This window comes from Python bivittatus, unplaced genomic scaffold (genome assembly GCF_059951505.1).
Source record: "Python bivittatus isolate LINGU-HERP-01145 unplaced genomic scaffold, Pbiv_v1 ctg000340_np1212, whole genome shotgun sequence".
Taxonomy (NCBI): domain Eukaryota; kingdom Metazoa; phylum Chordata; class Lepidosauria; order Squamata; family Pythonidae; genus Python; species Python bivittatus.
The window spans coordinates 26,101,891-26,115,755 of NW_028277056.1; positions in this window are offsets into that span (position 1 = coordinate 26,101,891).

Genomic DNA, 13,865 nt, shown 5'->3' on the forward strand with positions numbered 1-13,865 from the left:
CACGGTGTCACTGAGATTTGCCCTCTGGATTTGGGCAATACGTTCTTTTTCTTCAAATGCTGTGGTCTGACATCTGCTGGAAACCACTGGAACCGCACCCGCAGAATTATACCTCTGTCAAGTGATTGGTCATTCCCTGCTTTTGTTGTTGTTGTTTAGTCGTTAAGTCATGTCCGACTCTTCATGACCCCATGAACCATATTGCGCCAGGCCTTCCTGTCCTTCACTGCCTCCCTGAGCTTGCTCAGTTTCATGCTCATTGCTTCAGTGATGCTATCTAACCATCTCATCCTCTGCCGTCCCCGACTCCTCTGCATTTTTGAACTGCAAAACAATGAGTTAATGAGAGGAAATAGATCCAGATGTTTGCCTTAAGATGGGGCAGCTTAAAAAGATGAATAATTTTACCCCAGCTTTTATGCCATTAGGAAAGTAAGCTTGGCTGATAAGGAGACCAGAGCAAATGCAACTCCTTTAAGGAAGACAGAGGAAAGAAAAGATGCTGTAAGGCAAACAGTCAGGGACTATCCTGGCGAAATATTCCAGCATTGTAAGAAGGATTTCTATTCATGTTTCCCTTGCTGGGAGGAGGAAACTTTTGATGGGAACAATGGTGGGAAAACCCATGCTGTAAGGTCCCTGTGGGTTTTGTTTCTGTCCATTCCAGGGTATACAAAGAAGCCATTCTTTGGACCATGAACTTAGGGCTTACATTAAAGGTAATCATTCCATTTGAGGTTTTATCTGATTTAAGAGAAGATGCTTAGGAATGAATCCTGAACTAGGAAGAAGTATTTATTATTCTGGTGAGGGCAGGACTCCTGGTGTCCCTCCTTTTCCCAAAAGCCTTTGGGGGAACCAAGGGGCTAGCAATGGGGTCAGAAAGGTTTCCTTAACTTTTATTATGCCTTTTTCACTCTGAGAAGGTAGATAAACATTCTTCCCAAAGTCAGCCTCACCATGGAAACTGCTGGTGGGTGGTGAAGCTGAATGTTTTAAAAGGTACAGTGAAGGGGGAGTTGAGAATTCTCCTACCTCACTATAGAAAAATGAAAAGAAATAAAGGAAAGAGGAGGGAAATGGTATTTATTGCCATTATCAGTTTATTTATTTCTGCCAAATATAAGGAGGCTGTTTAGATTTCTCTGGGCCTGGAATTGCACAGTACACAAGGCATGGTTTATTGAACAAACCATAGTAAACTGGCTCGTACATAACTCTAAAGCTTATACTATGGTTTATAAACCACAATTAGTACAATCAGTTACACTGATGAACCGTATTAGGACTTAATGTTATGGGTGAATCCAGCCTGGATATAGATATGAGGCCCGTGCAGAAATTTGAAGGGTGCTTTGCTTCAACAAGTTTTAAGGAAAGCATCTTTAAGGTGACCTTGCAAAACCATGACTCTTCATCTCTCCATTTTAAAAGTGAAGTGGAAACTATTGGAAATGTTGGGCTAAGCTCCTTTGTCTGCTAATGGAACTGCAGGATTGAGGTTTTCAGGTAAAACAAAGCATGGCTGCCCAGAACACTCCTAGCATTTCTGCGTGTGTGTGTGTGGGGTGTCTGAGTGGGTTAAGACAACACACAAGTGTTGCAATCTAAACAGAACTAATGAAATAAAAAAAGCCACTAAGTGAGACCAGAACCAAATTATCTCTGCAGCCATGATTAGAGGTGATGAGTTGTGAATGTATCCCATATCACATTTCTACTAGGAAGCCAGAACATCTGTCGGAGCACAGGCTGGAAATGATTGTCTTATGCTATGAAAGTTTCATTCTCCCAAGTGTGAATAACATTCAATAGCTTATTCTCCCAGGCATAAATTACGCTTTAAACTCTGTTGGTCACTGCTTTCTTTTATAGTCATTGAGCACATGCCTTTGTCCTAATTCCATTGCTCCTATTGCAAGCACGCTGGTGCTAGCTAGCAGACTCAGGGTTATAGATGATAAATGGCCCATAGTCTGTGCAAGTCATTTTTTCTTGCTCTCCAATTTAAAATGAAGGACAGGAATCTTAGATATTCCCACTAGAGGTCACTCTCACCATGAGATGTTCAGTCATGCTCTTAAGCAAGCAGATGTAAATTACAACCAGAGTCTGACCGGCAGCTTTTTGTGTCTAATCTTGGGGACAAGGCTACAGTCCAAATCCCAGTCCATCAAGCTGTGTGTCTGTGATCCCTTAACATGCAACATATGCATCTCATTTCCCTATTTATTCAGCTACTTGCAAACCTAATTTAAATTAAAACTTTCAAAACACTTATTACTGTGGAAAACTCCAAAGGAAGGGAAGTGTTGACAGTAATAAACAATTTCCTTCTCTACTGTAAAGTGGAAGCTTTCAGTTCCCAGTTTTTCCAGTACATAAAAATATGGAATCTTTTCCTGCAATCACAGTTTTCTAAGGCATGTCCTTGGGATATTGCTTGGTCAACATTATGACCAGCAGTCTATAATGGCATGTGTACTCAAATAACAAAACACTAGGGGATGCTGTTGCTTCTGAAATGCCAAAAAAACCAACCAAACAAAAAAAACACCAAAATCTCAGGAGGCGGATCAAGGTTAATGTATTTCAAAGAGAATGCTGGGTAATACTTGAGAAGGTTTATTTAGCTCAAGCTTGGTGGAAGCCAGGAGACATTCACGTTTCAGGAAGGGTGAGCCACAAAGCATAATGATGTCATGCTGTCCAGAACAGACCAAATGTTTGGATCCAATTTCACATCTACAATTTCAGGGCAAAACTGAAGCCACCCTGGCATGCTGTGGCTCCAGACAAGTTTAAAAACCATAAGAATGTCCAACAGTCCATTGAGTCAAGCATTTCTCAGAATAACCAGTCAGATGTCACTTTGAGAGGTGGAAGCATAGGGCAATAGCTCTCTTCAATTATTGTTTTTCAGTGATTTTCTGGAAAACTCTGCTATGTGGTTGTTTAAATCCTTTTTAAAGTTGCCTGCTATTTACAGCATGTGGTTTAGAAGTGAGATGGGAACAGGGGTACAATGCACGATTCATCTCATGCACCTAACTCCTTTGTAAAGCTTTGTGCATATATAATACATTGGGAGTGGAAGCTCATACAACTGAATTAGCTTGCAGTATGGATAAGGCAGGTTCCTTGATTTCAGGAGGCCTGTAAGGACATTCACCTGAAGGAATTTATAAGCTCCTGGTAGTCCTTAGTGCCAAAGAGGTGCACAAGATATCTTTGTTGGGGGAAGACTTGGATGTCTTCTCTCGTCTCCATCCATGTACAGCCTTTAAAAGACTCTGAGACATTCAGAGACAGAATTTTTATTTATTTTCTCTTTTTCTTTTCTTCATTGCAATGTCTATATCTCTTAATAAAAGAGAAGAGGAGGAGGCATAAGGGGGGCTTCAGTGGAAGGATGAGTCAGGCAAATGGCTTCCATCTTTCCTCTCTCCAGTGGGTGCCTCTTTTGGATTTTCATGTCCTTTATTTGCAGATGGATGTCATAGAAGCAAGGATGTAAGGATAGAGATATATGAAGATATAGTGAATGTTGTTGGTATAAACTAGAATTAGTTAGATTTCCTTTTCTGTTACATTGATTGATTAAATACCATCAAGTTGGTGTTGACTCTTAATGACCATATAGAGTTTTTCCAGGATGATCTATCCTCAACTTGGCCTTTTAAGTCTCTCAATAGCATATTCATTACTGTTGTAATTGAATATATCCACCTTGCTACTGGTTATCCTTTTCTTCTCTTCACTTTTTCCAGCATTATGGACTTCTCTTCCCATAATGTATCTGAAATATGATCATTTAAGCCTTGAGTGAGAACTCTGGGTTAATTTGTTCAATGATTCATTTGCTTGTTTTCTATGCATGAATCTTCACCAATACCAGAGTTCAAAAGGGTCAATACTCTTTCTATCCTGCTTCTTGAAAGTCTAACTTTTGCATCTATAGAATGTCACAGGGAAAACCATTGTCTGCATAATTCTGATCTTTGTAGGTATAGACATGTTATGGCATCTGAATATCTTTTCCAATGCCTTCAGGCCTTCATTGCTAGTCTACCAAATACTATGTCTATCTTATTTTCTGTTATATCCTATCTTTAATTTATTTTGCATACTACTGCTTACTGTTTTCTGCTCTCTGAATAATATTGCTTATTCTGAAAGGGAATAGCATGTTGGGGATATATAGCCCCCCCCCCGCATATATAAATACATGCACATTTGCAGAAAAGTACCTTTTGATCCTGCCAAATGGCTCCACCATTTTTCTTTTAATGGTGTAACAGGCACAATCCACCAGAAGCTTTTAACCTGACTACTTGATGACCTCTGCTTCACTCTTTGGGAACTAACTCCATCATTTCAGAAGCACAGGTCTCCTTTTTCATATACCAAGTGGCCGTTTTTTCTACTCACTCTGCCCACCAACCCCTCCACCCACGGGGCAGACTAGATACTAATTCTTGTCATTGCCATAAACAGTTGTTTTCTCCTGATTAAGACTGGGTCTGAAACAAATTTAAATGCCGAGATTAGACTGGGATAATTACTTGAAACTGACTTTGCCCTCAAGCAAAGTTCACTCAATTGCTTTCATTTGTTAACTTTGCTAATGCAGATATCAAAACAAGGCACTTTATGATCTCTAAGCACTTCTGTAAGCACTTTATGATCCTTTCTGAGTACTTCACTTAAGTATTCATTGTGTGATACAAATACCTGTTGCTGAAATAATTAAGAGAAGGAATACTATCACCATGTCCCATCCCCATTTTTGGGGTTTACAAAGAATTCCGTGGCATCTCAACCATTTATCCTTACCAATACCCTCTGAAGCAAGTTTCTGTGGTAGTGCAATATTTCTAGTGGGTAGCAGGCTGGGGAAAGCTGAGTTCTAACAAATATTTCCCAATTTGAACTTGTAAAGAGTGATTACAGGAGAGGAGCAAACTCCTTCACTATCAGTGTTTTTCCTTTCAATTTCCCTCATCTTATGACTGTGGTTTCTTCCTTGATTAATTGCAGTGGATCAAAAAGCGTGGGATGCTATTAAAATAGGACAGAGAAAATGAAAATAGGAATGAAGGAAGTTGCCTCATCCTGAGGTGGAATATTGCAATAACTATGAGAAATATCTGGGACTACTCAGGATTTTTTTTGGAAGCTTGTCCTCTATCAATGAATAGCAGTGATTTCTCCAATTATTATATAAGAGGACCATGTGGATGTGTGACAGTGTTACTTATAACAAATCAAGCGCAGTGAAAGGAAAGACAATGATTTCTGGATCAACCATACAGACAATTTGGGATTATATAATAAATGGGGGTGGGGGGAGGAGTCAAAGAATGATAGAATCATAAATGTGGAAAGGGCCATTTTGGCCATCCACATTAAAGTGTCCCTGACAGACAGCTATCTAGTTTCTGCCTGAAGACATGCAGGAAAGGGGAGACCACCATGAAGGTAACTGGTTCCACTATTAAACTTTTTGTACCATTAAGATATTTTATTTATTTTATTTATTTTTTACATTTCTATCCCACCATAATCAAAAGACTTCAGTTTAACTGGAATTTGCTTTCCTATTATTTAAGATCTATATATGGTATAACCAAATCCAACTTCAACAAATGCCAATCTTACCTAAGTCAGCGTGGACAGCCTATAGCTCACATGCAATCTCCCAACACTCATTTTCAGCCTCCAGATTATTCCCAGATTGTACCCCTAAAGCTCACTTGCAAAAATCCTGAAGTTTGGTTTTCCAGTTGTCCTGTCTCTTTTTCTTTTCTTTAACAAATGGTCAAAATTGGTGTGTTGAGCCTTTATAAAACCAAATGTACCCCAAAACCTGACGCCTCTCTCCCAAATTGTTCATGCTGTGAGCCTGTGGCCTTCATAAGATGAATGTAAAAATGAAAAGGTGGCTCTCACCATCGATCAGGTTGATTTAAATCAAACAGCATCAGTCACAGCCTTTTTTCTGGCATTTTTGAAATAGGTAAAATTATCATGCAATTAGAAAAATCCAATACTGTGCTCATGAAATAATTAACAATACAGCACTGGTAGTGAGAAAACTTTCATATGTATACGCATTTCAGTTACCCTTACTGGCTTAACATTCATTTGTGAACCCAGACCATGAAGCATTTTCTGAATAGTAAAGAGGACTAGTCCTGTTTTAACATAGCTACAAACAAATGCTAATTATTTCTGAGAAAAATTAAGCAGTGTACCTCCCACGTTTTCACCTCTTTAACTCTGTTGAAGAAGGAAAATGAACCTCTTTGCATAGATCCATGTTTGATATTTGGATGTTAAGGCTACTGTATGTGAGTAATATGTAGTAGTAGAAAAAACACCAGATTTTTAGCAAATTGTAAGACAAGTCATGTAGTATGCTTGCAATGAATAGGCATTTTCCATTCCCACATGCCTAGAGAACGAGTAACCATCATGAGAAGGCAAACTATTCTTCAGATGAGTGAAATATTGCAAACTCATATTCAGGGCTTTCTGACTTAGATAACGAAAATGCTTTCTGGTAAGCAAGTCAGGAGGTAACATCACTTGGCAAACAAACCCCTGTTAAGAGCATTTGCTGGAAATATTTATTCTTTGTTCCTGACAAAAAGTGCTGAGTGCATGGATCACATTACACATAGGTTAGCTGATGTAATTTTGGAGTTATGGGAACTAAGCAGCGCCTCTATTTCCCTTCAATATACATCTTGGGGGGAGGATCTGTTTAAACCTCAAAGGAGGCGTCTTCCAAATGACACAGGAAGAAAATGTTGTATAGTGACTTCCACGGCTATAGCACAGTGGGAACACAGCAATCCTCTTCCTCTATAAGGAAGTATTTTTCCTCACTCTTCAGACAGGAAAAATAATCTGTATTGTAGGGATGGAGAGACACTGAGTTAGTTATGGTGCATATACTACCATTTTTTAACTTAATCTTTCAATTTGCAAATTTCTTTGATGGCTCCCCCCCCCCCCCCCCCGAATTCTTGTATTAATGACAGATTCCCATCTTCAGCTGTGGAATTAAGGCAAAGAGAGAAAGAGAAACTGGTGGCGGTGGTGGTAGGGATTGCTCAAGATCAGTTATATGATTCAAGAAAAGACAGGTCTACATAATGAGTGACTCTCCGTCCATATGACCAAGAATATAGATATAATACATGATAAATTGATTAAAATGCTGGTGTAGAAACCAGGAGACTGTGAGTTCTAGGCCTCCCTTATTCATGAAAGCCTGCTGGATGACTTGGGCCAGTCATTCTCTCCAGCCCAACCCACATCACAGGGTTGTTGTGGGGAAAATAGGAGGCAGGAGTATTTGGTATGTTCGCTGACGAGAGAGAGAGAGAGAGAGAGATAAATAGATAAAGACCCGGGGGGGGGGGGGTCTGGTGACTGTCAAAGCCACTGTCCTGGATGAAACCCAGAGCATCCGGGAGTCATTAGTAAGATGGCACCAAAGATGAGCTGCTGAGAGAATGCCTGAGGCAGCAGCAGACATGGAAGGAAGTTCAAGCAGAGGAAATGCCATGGCAAGACGAGCCCCTGCATGGGATGGACCATCGACAGATAGCTGAGGTGGCTGACATTGGGAAATCCTACCACTGGCTGGAAAGGGCTGGGATAAAAGAGCACTGAGTGTCAGGCCCAGCCCAAGAACAACGATCTAACAGTCCAGTCTAGTACAGTTCCTTTATTTGCTTACACCTTATAGACAGAATTTTGCCAAATTAAATCTATACTACAGCAACTAGTAGATATACCCTGTGAGATTATAGGGAGCGGTTATCCTGAATCTCTTACTCTTCTCATGCTCCCCCTGTGGACTATGTTGCCTCTTGTCTCCCCCTCCTGGAATGCACCTCCTCCTTCCTGATACCCTTGATCTCCCTCACCACTCTCCTCCTCGTAGATACATTCCATCATATCACCCCCCCCCCCCTTCAAAGTCAGACTCCCCTCCAAGTTTTCAGGGGAACTGGGCAGCGGTGATAGAGATGAAAGTGCAGGTGTGGTACTTCCCTCTGAGTTCCCTGATGACTCCTCCACATCAGGTGGCTCCTCCTGCAAAACAGCTACAGAGTTAGGAAAATCAGCCCCCCTCCCCCATGGGAGATGGATGCTGGAAGTCGAAGGCTGAGCAATTTCTGTTTGGTCCCCGACCAAACCTCCCACCTGTTCACTTACGACCTCCTCTGCTTGTTCTTGAGTGTGGGGAGATTCAGGTGGCTTGTGAGGCCTTGGCTTGTTAGGGAAACACTGATGAAAGTTGTGGACCAATACAGGAGCATGCACATCCCTTGCATTCTCCCATGAATGCTCTGCCTCTGGGTACCTCTTCCAATGAATTAAATATTGAATTCCCTTCCCTCTCCTTTGTGAGTCCAAGATTGCCTCCACCTCATACTCCTCTTCTCCTTCAACTATGACTGGTGGATGCAGCAGATCCTAGGATCTCAAGGCACTTGATGGTGCTTCCTTGACTAGCAAGGAGTGATGAAAGACAGGATGGACTTTCACTGAAGCTGGTAGTTGCAAATGGAAGACCACTGGGTTCACTTGCTGAATGACAATGAAAGGCCCCACAAATTTAGAGTCCAATTTCCTAGGTGGCCTAGTGGAAGTTAAGAATCTAGTAGAAAGCCATACCTTGTCTCCTTCTGAAATCACCGGCCCATTCTGTCTGCGTGCATCTGCTGCTTTCTTGAATGCTGCCTTCACCTTTAGCTCTTTCAATAGCTCCTGAGCTGCTTGTTGCTCTCTGAGAAATCCTGCTGCACTTGGTACAGCTCCCTGCTGTATGGATATTGGCAAAACTTGTGGGTGTACTCCATACAATGCTTGAAATGGTGACATTCCCATCGATGCGCACACTGAATTATTATTATATGCAAATTCTGCTGAGGGAAAGAGTGTGGTCCAGTTGTCTTGGCTGTATGTGCTGTAACACCTTAAATACTGCTGCAATACCTGGTTAGTCCTCTCCACTTCATCATTTGTGGAAGGGTGGTGGGCAGAAGACAAGTGAATCTGTACCTTTAGTAACTGGAAAAGGGCACTCCAGAACTTGGAAGAGAACTGACTTCCTTTGTCTGTTATTATGTGGTTAACCATTCCTCTGTGCCTAAATATGTGGTCTAAAAAGAGTTATGCTGTGGCCTGTGCTGTAGGTAACCCTTTGCACAGTATAAAATGAGCCATTTTTGTAAATAGATCTACTACTACTAGCATTGATGTATATCCTTGCACCAGAGGTAGATCAGTGATGTAGTCCATTGACACTGTATCCCAAGGCTGGGGTGGGGTGAGGGGGCTAATGGCTGCAAGAGCCCAACTGGCTTTCCATAAACAGGTTTAGCTCATCTGCACACATGGCATGATGCAACATAGTCTTTAATGTCTGCAGCCATCTTTGGCCACCAATAATATCTTAGAGTCTTGTGGAGTGTTTTAAAAACTCCCCCATGGCCAGCTGTCTCATTGTCGTGGCAAAGCTGCAATATCTCCTCCCGCAAAGGTAGGGGAACATACAGTTGACCCTTATGCCGAAGTTGCCCCCTTCTACTGAAAAAGGGGAAATAGTACCTTGTAGGGCCCCCTGGAGGTCATCCATTCAGGCCCTTGCATATGGTTTCTGCAGTTGCTGTGTCTTTATCCGTACAAAGATAAAGTCTTCAGCCTGTTGACCTGCCCCCAATTTCTTGGGCCTGTAATCCTTGCAGTGGTGCCTAAATTTGTGGGGTTGCAAGATTGCAGCACAGGTGGGTGGTTGTTGAGCTGTTAAATATTCTGGTTTATGGGAGAGCGCATCTGGTAGCAGTTTTCAGGAACCAGACACATACGTTATGTAGAAGTCAAAACGGGAGAAAAATTGGCTCTCCCGTCCCTGGATTTGAGGTTACTGTAGGGAGAGGAGGGAGAGCTGAGGGGAGACCTGTAGGCACTTCTGTTTTTGACACCCCGAGTCTGTTTTAATTCCTCCAGCAAGTCAATTATCACACAATGCTGATAAAGCTCATCCAGCATATTTGGGGTTCCCTGTCTTATTAGCTCATCCTGAAGGTCATCGTTCAACCCCTCCCTAAACTGGTCAATGAGAGCCAATTCATTCTATCCAACATCTCCAGCTAACAGCTTAAAGTCCACAATGTATAATCTTACTGTCCTGTTGCCTTGTTTGAGTTTCCAAATCTCCCGATTGGCTGTGACTCTCTGGATGGGATCCCTGAAATGGGTTCTAAATGTCCTGAGAAAATTCTGATAGTTGTTGAGCATCGGGTCACTGCCTTCTATCATGGGGGTGTCCCAACTTGCTGCTGACCCTTTTAACAAGCTTAACACAAAGGTCACCTTCATGCGGTCCATTGGGAACTCTGCAGGTCTGCTGTCCATGAACATCTTGCACTGTGTAAGGAAAGTTCTTAACTGGTCCATGTCCCCTTCATATTTCTCTGGTAAGCTTCCATGAGAATGCAAGAGCACTGGTGGTCTGGCTGTGGCTTGTTGGGCATTTTGCCCAAGCTGTTGCGCCAAGTGCATCACCGTGGCTTGTAAAGTATTGACCTGTGTGTCCACCTGCTGCTGGTGCTGTAGTAAGGCTGCTGCCTGATGCTGTGGAGTTAACAGCGCTCCCTGAGAATCCGTAGCCATACTCAAATTTTCCTCCCTTCTCTTGGGAGTATGAGTTTGGCAAGACTGATGTCAGGCCCAGCCCAAGAACAATGATCAAACAGTCCAGTCTAGTATAGTTCCTTTATTTGCTTACACCTTATAGACAGAATCTTGCCAAACTAAATCTATACTACAGCAACTAGTGGATACACCCTGTGAGATTCTAGGGAGTGGCTATCCTGAATTTCTTACTCTTCTCATGCTCCCCCTGTGGAGTATGTTGCCTCTTGTCTCCTTTCCACTCCTGAAATGCACCCCCTCCTTCCTGATACCCTTGATCTCCCTCACCACTCTCCTCCTCATAGATACATTCCATCACACTGAGGCACTGATCATAGCAGCACAAGAACAGGCATTAAGCACCAGATCAATAGAAGCAGAGGTTCTACCACACTAGATAGGACTCAAGGTACAGATTGTGCAGAGAGGCCTTAGAGATAGTCCAACACATAGTGGCAGGGTGTAAGATGCAGGCAGAAACAGGATACACTGAATGGCACGACCAAGTAGCTGGCATTGTGTACAGGAACATCTGCACAGTGTATGGGCTAGAGCCTCCCAAGTCCAGACAGGAGATTCCACAGAAGGTCATGGAGAACAACAGGGCTAACATCCTGTGGGACTTCCAGATCCAGACAGATGGGCGGGTACTAGCCAATCAACCAGACATCATGGTAGTAGACAAGGACCAGAAGACAGTAGTGGTGATAGATGTAGTGTTGCCAAGTGACAGCAACATCAGGAAGAAGGAGTATAAGAAGCTGGAGAAGTACCAGGGTCTGAACTAGCAACTAGAGAGAATGTGGAAAGTAAAGGCCAAAATGGTCCCAGTGGTGGTAGGAGCACTCGGGGCTGTGACTCCTAAGCTGGGAGAATGGCTCCAACAGATCCCAGGAACAACATCAGAGCTCTCTGTCCAGAAAAGTGCAGTGCTAGGAACAGCTATGATACTGTGCAGAACCCTCAAACTCCCAGGCCTCTGGTAGAGGACTCAAGATTGAGGAAGACACAGACCACCCATAGAGGATTTTTTTTTTCAGTTGAGAAATAGTAATAATAATAATACAGGGTTTAGAACAGTTTATATCCTGCAACAATACCTTTAACACCATCAAACAACATCTCCCTATCCCAGGTCCTTGAGAAGGACTTGATAGGTGGATAAAAATGCCAAATCCAGTCTAAACACCTGGCTGACTGTGTGGATGATGATGATGATGAGGATGATGATGATGATGATGATGTGTTCAGAACATGTTGGAATACATTGAAACAACCATCACGGACACCAGGGAGCTTTGCTTGAGCAGTTTATAGTTATATGTTACTATCACTCTAGACTTTGACAATTTGATATCTCCAGCACCCATACACAAGACAGCAATTCCTAAGGGGTACAGAAAGTTAATCAGTTACAGACTGACATGGCTTTTGTTTAAGCTATTAGATTTTGTTTTCTTTTTTTATATCATTCAGTTGTTTAGCTGTTGTTATTGTTGGGTAATACAGGGCCAGGCGCCTATTATCCTTCTGAATAAAGTACAGTTCTGCCACCTATTGAAGACAATAATTGGAAAAGGCAACAAAGAAATGAACTGTCTGTCTCTAAGCCATATGGGAAGCAACTGATCCAAGCACTGACTGAGTTCGCTTAACATGGATTAGGCTTTCCCAAACATCTGTTACTATCACAGAGAAAATACCGTGATTGACATTTTTCTTCTTCCAAGCATATGGAACTTGTCTGGGTTCTAATCCACATCCATGAACTTGGAAATTCAGTAACAAGGATGTGAGCCATTCAGTTAAAAGGGATGTCATGGAATTTTTGCCAAAAACAGGAGCACAATGCTGAGGAGAAGAACCATGTTTATTGCAGTGATCATTGGGTACCCGCTTTCCAAGAAGGAGGAACCCTGAAGAATAGAAAGGCAGAGATTCTTATACACTTTGGAATTGAGAAGTGGGAAGTCCTTGAGATGTGATTGGTGGGCAAGTTTTGGATAGGTGTTAAACAGGGATAAGTGTTTTTCTATAGTGAAACAAAAACCATGCTTTTATAACAAGGCAGCTTGAGTCAAGGAATCCACTGTCAAGGAGAATGGAAGGTTAAGAAAAGCAGGTGCTTGAGCTTAATAAGAATGGAGTTCCTGTTGTTTCTCACCTGGTCAACAAAGGCTTCCTCATGGAAGCTGCCCCCTGGACAAATCCTTAAACAGACAGGTGATGGCCCTCTCATTGTTTTACCGTGATAGCATTGAGAGGGCTATTTCAGCAGCAGAAACATGGTCATCCTTGGGTCATGCCATAGCCTGGGACTGGTCCTGTTTTACACGTTAAAGTGGTGGAGGGCAAGAAATGGCAGAGGGAAATGGGGGAAAGAGTTTGTTTCAGGGGAGGCAGTGGGGAGGGGGAAGAAGGAGACGCAGGGGAATGGGGAAAGAAAAAAGTTTGCAGAAGGAGAGGCAAGGGGGGATGTTTCCAGCTTTATTTTATTTTTTTTCCATCACAGGAAATACATATATCAGTGTGAGTAGAAATAGGACATTCGTGAACTAGAAATAGGACATTTGTGAATAGGACATTCGTGAACTGCGATGTATTTCCATCACAGGAAATACATACATCAGTGTGAGTAGAAATAGGACATTCGTGAACCAAGTTAGCTTCTTGGGCAATTCAAGAAATTGGATACCACCTATAAAGTCTTTCATGTGGGATAGGCCAGCTCTCTGAGGAACCATTTCTCTCCAGTACTACAGGTAAAAAGATGCTTAACAGTGGAAGTATTTATTTCAGGAGGCTGTAGAATCCGTGGACTTAAATACTGACTGTAGAGTCATATTTCAGGGCCTGTAGTTGCATCTTGTATTGCAGTTCCTATATTAAGTAAGGATTTGTTCCTTGATTCCTCCAAGACCCTTACTAAAACTATATTTCTGGGGTCCCTAAGCTACACCAAGCACCAACACTATATCTGCAAATACTTCCTTGGGATCCCTCAGGCTTCCTGTCTCCACCTGGCATTTTTCATTAAAAATTATTTTATTTTTTGAAAGTGGAAGCTTGCATATTACAAGCCAAAGCTGTTTGTTTATAATACCAGAGCCATAAATGAAGCAGAAAAGAGACAATAGATGTTTGGA